At 37.7% G+C, this 9,612-nt stretch overlaps 1 long non-coding RNA gene across 1 annotated transcript; it reads left to right on the plus strand.

Annotated features, from left to right (window-relative positions):
* The first annotated feature begins 1,078 nt into the window (after positions 1-1,078).
* Positions 1,079-5,492, plus strand: LOC128554020 (uncharacterized). Its single transcript, XR_008369501.1, has 3 exons — positions 1,079-1,283; positions 1,673-1,885; positions 5,317-5,492. It is a non-coding gene; the product is annotated as an uncharacterized LOC128554020 (long non-coding RNA).
* The last annotated feature ends 4,120 nt before the right edge of the window (positions 5,493-9,612 follow it).

Raw genomic sequence — 9,612 nt, forward strand, 5'->3', positions numbered from 1 at the left:
TTTTCACCACAAATATATTTGTTTCCTCTATACATCTTTCTCCAAAAGTTTGATAAGAAAAGAAGAAAGAAAACAATAAAACAGCATGCGTGTTGACTCAAGGACAGTGTTGAATCAAGGACTCTTGACGATATCACTACATATACATAGCTACAGTGGGCAGGGCTTATTTCCCCTGCTAGAAGGGGAAAAGATATAGTATTCAAGTTGTTCGTCCTTCCCCGTCTGTCCAAACTAACAGTTAGGTATTCATGTGGCTAGAAGAACAATAGAGAACAATAGATGCTATTCTTTCCGTTTCTCTCACATGGCTAACAGAACAAATGGGAGAACAAGAGAGTGTCCATATAACTATCCTCTCTTAAGAATGTCCATCTTGTGGTCCATTTTTCTGTTTGTCAGGTGCCATATCTAAGTAACTGGCATATGATATTTCAAATGTTCTGTTGTTTTTTACAAAATTATCTCGATTGTTTTTTGTTGTTGTTTTTTTTTTGTAATCTGCAAGTTAATATCTCTTAAGCAGATGGGCAGACTTACATGAAACTTTAAAATGAACAATCATTGAAGGGTGCCATTCTGTTGACTTTGGTTCCAATCTTTCTTAGCTAAACTACAGTATAATGTGATGTAAGTTTCGTAGATTTGTCTAAATTTTATAATTTTGCATACTTAATTTTCGCGGATTTCAAGTATCAAATATTGCAATTATTTTATACCAGCAATTCACTGAAACTGTATACCATGTACTGTTTACATTAACTCATTATTGAGGTATAAGAGTGTCAGTGTTGTTCTGTCTAATCTTGTTGGGTATCAGGGGATGTTACTCTGCATATAGCACTAAAGTAAGAATCAAATTGAATAAATTTTAAATTTCTAATTGTTGATTGAACTATCACTTGAATACACAACTGCATCTTGCATCTTTAAACCTGGGTCTACCTTTACAAATAATTCAGTAGAAGTCAAACCGCTTGGTTCTGATATTGGGGGTCAGATGCGGCTTGCCAATAGTCATGATTTATTTTAATTGACATCTCACTCAAGTACAATCAAAATGAAATATATTTACCTTCCAGCGTAGTGTGTCTCCGTCAGCCACAGTAATATACAGTGAAACAGGTGATATGTCGGGAAGTATTAACAACCATTCTATAGAACCTGATGCTGTCACAGATCAGTCTTCCAACCAGACAAACTGCTATGTCAGCAGAAGAGTATTTCGGGCATGATGACATCCAGTTGGCCATTGAAGAAAGTTTGTTAAGTATTTGTTATAGGTAAGAAACAATTTGATGCAAACTAAATGAAGCTAAAAGTAATTAAGTCACATTTTATTGTAATACATAACTTTTTACCAGCTGATAAGGGAATAACAACTCTGCTCAGGTCAGAAAGCATGACTGTCTTATCATTAGGTTGCTATATTCTTAGCTCATCTGATCTGCTTAAAGATGAGTGATATGTTGATTGCCATGTGTCTGTTGTGTGCATGTCAACGCATGAACAATTTCTTCTAACCATATCAGTCTCACCTCCAGTGATTGTACCAATTGCTCTGGTGCGTTCATATTTAGGTCATGGGAACTAGTGTTGCGCTTCGCTTTGGATCTCTTGTTACGTGAAATCAGTTGTGACATTATTTTTGAATGATGTCATTTATTTATAGCTAGGAGAAAGACGGCTAACTGTTGAAGAAATAGGTTGACAAAAAACTACAACCCTCAGAGCCACAAACAGTAGTTGTTCAAAGGGAGAGGCTGTTACAAATGACATTAAGAGTTGTTGGTAAATCGACTTTCAACTGGTCACAGCCGCTGCGAATAGTATTATCTGGTGAAGATTGAGATGACCATGGAGGTCCAAAGAAAGAATATCTCTGGTACATTTCAATTTATTTGTTAAAATCACTATATCTGGTGACTGCACAGCATCCACTTAACCCTTCAGAGCTTTCTTTCTTCTGATAAAAACATATTGATAACAGAAACTTTTTTGAGTTTATATTTGTTTTACTCAATACATTCCTTTGAAACATTCATATTTACCGTATTTGAATGTCAGACCAAAAACTTGCCATATATGTATCAGTTTGTTTGATGTCCACTCTGTAACTCTTGAACCCCATGAAGGATTTCAAAGAAAGTTGACACAAATGTTCACCACACTAAGACGATGTGCAGAGCGCATGTTCCAGATGACTCACTGCAAGGTTAAGGTCACACTTAAGGGTCAAAAGTCATATATGACTTTGCTTTGTGTATATTGCTCTGCACTGCAGTGCTCTTGTTTTTATTTGGCAGATCTCTTTTTATGCCCCCGGCATCTACTGATGCGGGAGGCATTAGTGTTCGTCCTGTCCAAATTGGACCATTTCGTCTAGCATCAATACCCCTTACTAGAATGACTTGATACTTATGCAGATGTAACCTGTGACCATTCCTCATCTTCAGACATCACATGACATCAGTTTGACCTTGACCTCATTTTGGACTTAGGTTGCTTTATTTATTGCATGTTGCTGCACCTTCTGCTCCTTGAAACTTCATCAGTTTTATCAAAAATGTTCCGAAATGAGGTAACCATAGTAACCATAACTTTTCCTGGCTTTTTTAGCAAATTATCTCCCTTTGCATGTGTTTATTAGCTCACCTGTCACATAGTGACAAGGTGAGCTTTTGTGATCACGCAGCGTCCGTCGTCCGTCCGTAAACTTTTGCTTGTGACCACGCTAGAGGTCACCATATTAGTGGGATCTTTATGAAAGTTGGTCAGAATGTTCATCTTGATGATATCTAGGTCAAGTTCGAAACTGGGTCACGTGCCGTTAAAAACTAGGTCAGTAGGTCTAAAAATAGAAAAACCTTGTGACCTCTCTAGAGGCCATATATTTCACAAGATCTTCATGAAAATTGGTATGAATGTTCAACTTGATGATATCTAGGTCAAGCTCGAAACTGGGTCACGTGCCTTCAAAAACTAGGTCAGTAGCTCTAAAAATAGAAAAACCTTGTGACCTCCCTAGAGGCCATATATTTCAAAAGATCTTCATGAAAATTGGTCAGAACGTTCACCTTGATGATATCTAGGTCAAGTTTGAAACTGGGTCACGTGCCATCAAAAACTAGGTCAGTAGGTCAAATAATAGAAAAACCTTGTGACCTCTCTAAAGGCCATATTTTTCATGGGATCTGTATGAAAGTTGGTCTGAATGTTCATCTTGATGATATCTAGGTCAAGATCGAAACAGGGTCATGTGCCTTCAAAAACTAGGTCAGTAGGTCAGATAATAGAAAAACCTTGTGACCTCTCTAAAGGCCATATTTTTCATGGGATCTGTATGAAAAATAGTGTGAATGTTCATCTTGATGATATCTAGGTCAGGTTCGAAACTGGGTCACGTGCGGTCAAAAACTAGGTCAGTAGGTCTAAAAATAGAAAAACCTTGTGACCTCTCTAGAGGCCATACTTGTGAATGGATCTCCATAAAAATTGGTCAGAATGTTTATCTTGATGATGATGCTTATCTTCAGTAGGTCAAAAAATGAAAAAACGTTGTGACCTCTCCAGAGGCCATATTTTTCATGGGATCTGTATGAAAGTTGGTCTGAGTGTTTATCTTGATGATATATAGGTCAAGTTTGAAACTGGGTCAACTGCGATCAAAAACTAGGTCAGTAGGTCTTGAAATAGAAAAACCTTGTGACCTCTCTAGAGGCCATACCCTTGAATGGATCTTCATGAAAATTGGTCAGAATGTTCACCTTGATGATATCTAGGTCAAGTTTGAAACTGGGTCACGTGCCTTAAAAAACTAGGTCAGTAGGTCAAATAATAAAAAAACCTTGTGACCTCTCTAGAGGCCATATTTTTCATGGGATCTGTATGAAAGTTGGTTTGAATGTTCATCTTGATGATATCTAGGTCAAGTTTGAAACTGGGTCAACTGCGATCAAAAACTAGGTCAGTAGGTCTAAAATTATTAAAATCTTTTGACCTCTCTAGAGGCCATATTTTTCAATGGATCTTCATGAAAATTGATCTGAATGTTCACCTTGATGATATCTAGGTCAGTTTCGAAACTGGGTCACGTGCGGTCAAAACTAGGCCAGTAGGTATAAAAATAGAAAAACCTTGTGACCTCTCTAGAGGCCATATTTTTCATGAGATCTACATGAAAATTTGTGAGAATGTTCACCTTGATGATATCTAGGTAAAATTCAAAACAGGGTCACATACCTTCGAAAACTAGGTCAATAGGTCAAATAATAGAAAAACCTTGTGACCTCTCTAGAGACCATATTTTTCAATGGATCTTCATGAAAATTGGTCAGATTATTATCTTGATAATATCTAGGTCAAGTTCAAAACTGGGTCACATGAGCTCAAAAACTAGGTCACTATGTCAAATAATAGAAAAAAACGACGTCATACTCAAAACTGTGTCATGTGGGAAGAGGTGAGCGATTCAAGACCATCATGGTCCTCTTGTTATTTTCATATTACAGTAACAATTTAAAACATTGACAGAATATCTTGAAACTTTAGACATACACTCAGTGTAGGCTGTCCTTTACAATGATTTGGTTTGTGACCTTGACTTTGACCTCATGCAAGATCCTTAGGTCCTTTGCATTTAATTAATGTCAAAACTTGTAACTTCCAGTATTGATTGAATGCCCAATTCTCACATGCATTATTTTTTTCCTCTCTTAGCACCTTATTTTGTTGATGAACCCGCTTGTGATGAGCTCTAAATAGTTGTCACAACAGCAGTTCCTTGTACATGTATGTGCTTCTGTCTGTCTGTCTGCCCCGAAAAAAATCTGTACTTAGGTGGCTATGAGAACAATAGGTAACAGTAAATTATCTTTGATGTCAGTCAACATGTTTTGGGTTTATGTAAATTTTTGAATTTAGGTAGCTAAAAAGAACAATAGGGAGAACAAAAGAGTAGCCACTTTAGTACCAGTTAATAAGAATGACCGTGTGTATGTCCGATGTGGTCCAGACTGTAACTCCTTGTACATAGAAAGATTTTAAAATAACCTAACACATCTGTTCACCAGGATGAGAAATGTATTGCACTCAAGACACAGATCAATAGCTAAAAGGTCAAGATCACACTTAGAGATTTAAGGTCAAAAATTGGTACAATGGACTTTGTCCGGACTCTAACTTCCTTATAGATCAGAATATTTTGTCATGCGCAAAGTGCTTCATGCATTCCATATGGTGTCATCATGGAAATAGTTACATGTATAACAAAGGACAGTGAGATAAATGAATTTCTGTGTACTTGTATTGCTTTAGGTTGCTGAGCAAAGCTGTTGCAGAGACATCCTTGTGTGGCCCAAAGGGAAACATGATCTTCGTCCATGATGGTTGGTGAAAAGACTGAGCGCATGACATTTGAAATGTATGTTAATTGACCAGGCCTACCGATGATCAACACCATGCTGTACTCTTCCTGACTGACCAGGGCATAAAACCCCATGTAGACATTCTTACGCTTTCCCAGACCGAAGAAATTTCTGGTGTTAAGGAGGTTTGTAATTTGTCAGACTTTTAAAGTTTAGTGCCTATATAGTATAGCTCAGAGGATTTGTCAGAATGTTGTGAGAATTACTGTTCAGGTTCACCCATAATCATAGTGATTTTAGTATGACAACCCCATGATAGTGACTGAAATTGTTATTAACATATACAGGCATTTCATGGCTGCTAGGCACAAATAAGTCGAGCTAACTTTTCAAGTGACCTCATGCAAGATCCTTAGGTCCTTTGCATTTAATTGATATTGATTGAATGCCCAATTCTCACATGCATTATTTTCGTATAAATTTAATAGTATTTTGATGACAGAAGTATAAAAAAAACCCACAAATATTATGCTACTAATTAGTTATCAAGTATTGTCTTTAACCGAGGTCAAACTGTAAACAACAAAATTGACACGAGGTGACACGCTAATTGCTGATAATTACTGGCCGTTTGATCATAACATAAAGGGGATTACACCTTTGGTTATCAATTTTAATTGAGAAGCTCATGTCATTTTGTCGTTCTTGTGAAGTCACGCGAAACTTAGCAGTCACGTGCTTCTCAAAAATCGGGTATCATCGGCGATTATTGCCTAAAAATAATTAGTTTTAGAAGAAAAAATGGCTGCTGAAAGGGGTCAAATATGGCGGTCGGGAGGCAATATCGGTGGCCGCTGGCCGCGGACGGCAGGTGACCGCTGAATAAAGTGATAAAATAGAGGAAAATCCGTCGGGGGCGTCATAAAATGGCCGCTGAATGGAGGTGACCGCTGATCGGAGGTGAACGTTAGTAAAGGTTAGACTGTACACCTGACATTATAGACAATTTGATATTTTCAGACACTACCAGCACAGCTTCCACATCTTCAACTACTCCAGTAACAAGTATTAGTGGTTTATCATCAGGCCGAGGCTCGAATCAGTGTGACTTGGGCCTGATTCGTGCCGAAGCTCTGATGTAGAGATGCAGCAGAATCATGCTTGACCAGATGAGAAAACTGGTATGAAGAGGTATTGTGACAACTATGTCAGGGTCTTGCCAAATTTTATGCTGTTGACTTTTAGAACAGGGTCTCAGGTCAGTAACAAATTATGTCATTTATGAATATGGCCTCAGGTTATTTCACACAATACATATGAATGAGGGTTTAGCTCAGTTAAAAAAATGCAAGTCATTTATTATTGAGAAATTTATTAAGGTTTACTGTACAGTCTTTATTAGTCCTTTTCCAGTGGAACACTGGAGGGGACAGTAGAAATGCCCTCCATACATCCATCCGTCTGTCCATCTGCTAATCTAGATCCTCCAATTACTCAAAAAGTATTCGAGCTATGTTCATAAAACTTGGTATGTGAATAGAGGGCAATATGTAGAGATCATGCAGGAACAAGAATTATGCTTGTAGGTGAAAGGTGAAGGTCTTTATTGAAGGTCAAGTAAAATTGTTTCCACTCCATAATGTTACAGACTTCTACAGACATTAATATACAAAACAAAAATGTGTATTATCTCTATATCAATATAGTCTGGCACTTTCTGCTTGTATATTGCTTCAGTTTATTTCAGCCTTTATAATTTCCAGACTGCCAGCTGGAAGGCCTGTCTTCATCAGATTGATATGAAATGGATATCCAAGGCATTATTCACATATAATACAAATTGGAAACCTGAGCTGGATGACAGATAGGTAAGGCCGTTTGTATACAACCCTCCCCTCCCACAGTTGTTGCCAACTCTGCGACCAAAGTGGACAGTTACTTGGACATAGGCTATTTCTGTGGATACAATACGTATCTGGAAGATGAAGCTTCTTTGTCCATGCTGTAACAATACAGAGTTAACAAATGCAGGTCCTTACCACCTGACCTGTTTTGTCTTGGACCTTGATGAGTATTACATACTGGCAACAGAGTGGCTAAAGTACCCATCCTGCAATAGCTCCGTATCAGCTGGAGATCAACTAGACACTGGTACATGTTCAAAGTTTCCAGTACACATGATGAATAAGACAGCTTTTGATGAATGGGTCATTAGCCTAATGCATCAGCATGGACCAAGTAATCTTTTTAAACATTTTTTAGCTCACCTTCCACAAAGTGACAAGGTGAGCTTCTGTGATCGCGCAGCGTCCGTCGTCCGTCCGTGCGTAAACTTTTCCTTGTGACCACTCTAGAGGTCACATTTTTCATGGGATCTTTATGAAAGTTGGTCAGAATGTTCATCTTGATGATATCTAGGTCAAGTTCGAAACTGGGTCACGTGCGGTCAAAAACTAGGTCAGTAGGTCTAAAAATAGAAAAACCTTGTGATCTCTCTAGAGGCCATATATTTCACAAGATCTTCATGAAAATTGGTCAGAATGTTCACCTTGATGATTCTAGGTCAGATTAGAAACTGGGTCACGTGCCATCAAAAACTAGGTCAGTAGGTCTAAAAATAGAAAAACCTTGTGACCTCTATAAAGGCCATATTTTTCATGGGATCTGTATGAAAATTGGTCAGAATGTTCACCTTGATGATGTCTAGGTCAAGTTCGAAACTGGGTCACGTGCGGTCAAAAACTAGGTCAGTAGGTCTAAAAATAGAAAAACCTTGTGACCTCTCTAGAGGCCATATATTTCATAAGATCTTCATGAAAATTGGTCAGAATGTTCAACTTGATGATATCTAGGTCAAGTTCGAAACTGGGTCACGTGCCTTCAAAAACTAGGTCAGTAGGTCAAATAATAGAAAAACCTTGTGACCTCTCTAAAGGCCATTTTTTTTAATGGGATCTTTATGAAATTTGGTCAGAATATTCACCTTGATGATATCTAGGTCAGGTTCGAAACTGGGTCACGTGCGGTCAAAAACTAGGTCAGTAGGTCTAAAAATAGAAAAACCTTGTGACCTCTCTAGAGGCCATATATTTCACAAGATCTTCATGAAAAATGGTCAGAATGTTCGACTTGATGATATCTAGGTCAAGTTTGAAACTGGGTCATGTGCCATCAAAAACTAGGTCAGTAGGTCAAATAATAGAAAAACCTTGTGACCTTTCTAAAGGCCATATTTTTCATGGGATCTGTATGAAAGTTGGTCTGAATGTTCATCTTGATGATATCTAGGTCTAATTTGAAACTGGGTCACATGTGGTCAAAAACTAGGTCAGTAGGTCTAAAAATAGAAAAACCTTGTGACCTCTCTAGAGGCCATACTTGTGAATGGATCTTCATGAAAATTGGTCAGAATGTTCATCTTGATGATATCTAGGTCAAGTTCGAAAGTGGGTCACATGTCGTCAAAAATTAGGTCAGTAGGTCAAATAATGAAAAAAACTTGTGACCTCTCTAGAGGTCATATTTTTTACGGGATCTGTATGAAAGTTGGTCTGAATGTTTATATTGATGATATATAGGTCAGGTTTGAAACTGGGTCAACTGCGATCAAAAACTAGGTCAGTAGGTATTAAAATCGAAAAACCTTGTGACCTCTCTAGAGGCCATACCCTTGAATGGATCTTCATGAAAATTGGTCAGAATGTTCACCTTGATAATATCTAGGTCGAGTTTGAAACTGAGTCACGTGCCTTCAAAAACTAGGTCAGTAGTTCAAATAATAAAAAAAACTTGTGACCTCTCTAGAGGCCATACTTTTCATGGGATCTGTATGAAAGTTGGTCTGAATGTTCATCTTGATGATATCTAGGTCAAGTTTGAAACTGGGTCAACTGCGATCAAAAACTAGGTCATTAGGTCTAAAATTTGAAAAATCTTTTGACCTCTCTAGAGGCCATTATTTTTCAATGGATCTTCATGAAAATTGATCTGAATTTTTATCTTGATGATATCTAGATCAAGTTCAAAACTGGGTCACATGAGCTCAAAAACTAGGTCACTTTGTCAAATAATAGAAAAAACGACGTCATACTCAAAACTGGGTCATGCGGGAACAGGTGAGCGATTCAGGACCATCATGGTCCTCTTGTTTTTAGTAAGACATTAAATACCTCCTGGGTAATAGATGCAAAAGTAGGCAGATGTGACCCTAACATTGAGATGTGTTAATATTATATGCTAAAGGTTA

Source organism: Mercenaria mercenaria, unplaced genomic scaffold, assembly GCF_021730395.1.
Source record: "Mercenaria mercenaria strain notata unplaced genomic scaffold, MADL_Memer_1 contig_4649, whole genome shotgun sequence".
Taxonomy (NCBI): domain Eukaryota; kingdom Metazoa; phylum Mollusca; class Bivalvia; order Venerida; family Veneridae; genus Mercenaria; species Mercenaria mercenaria.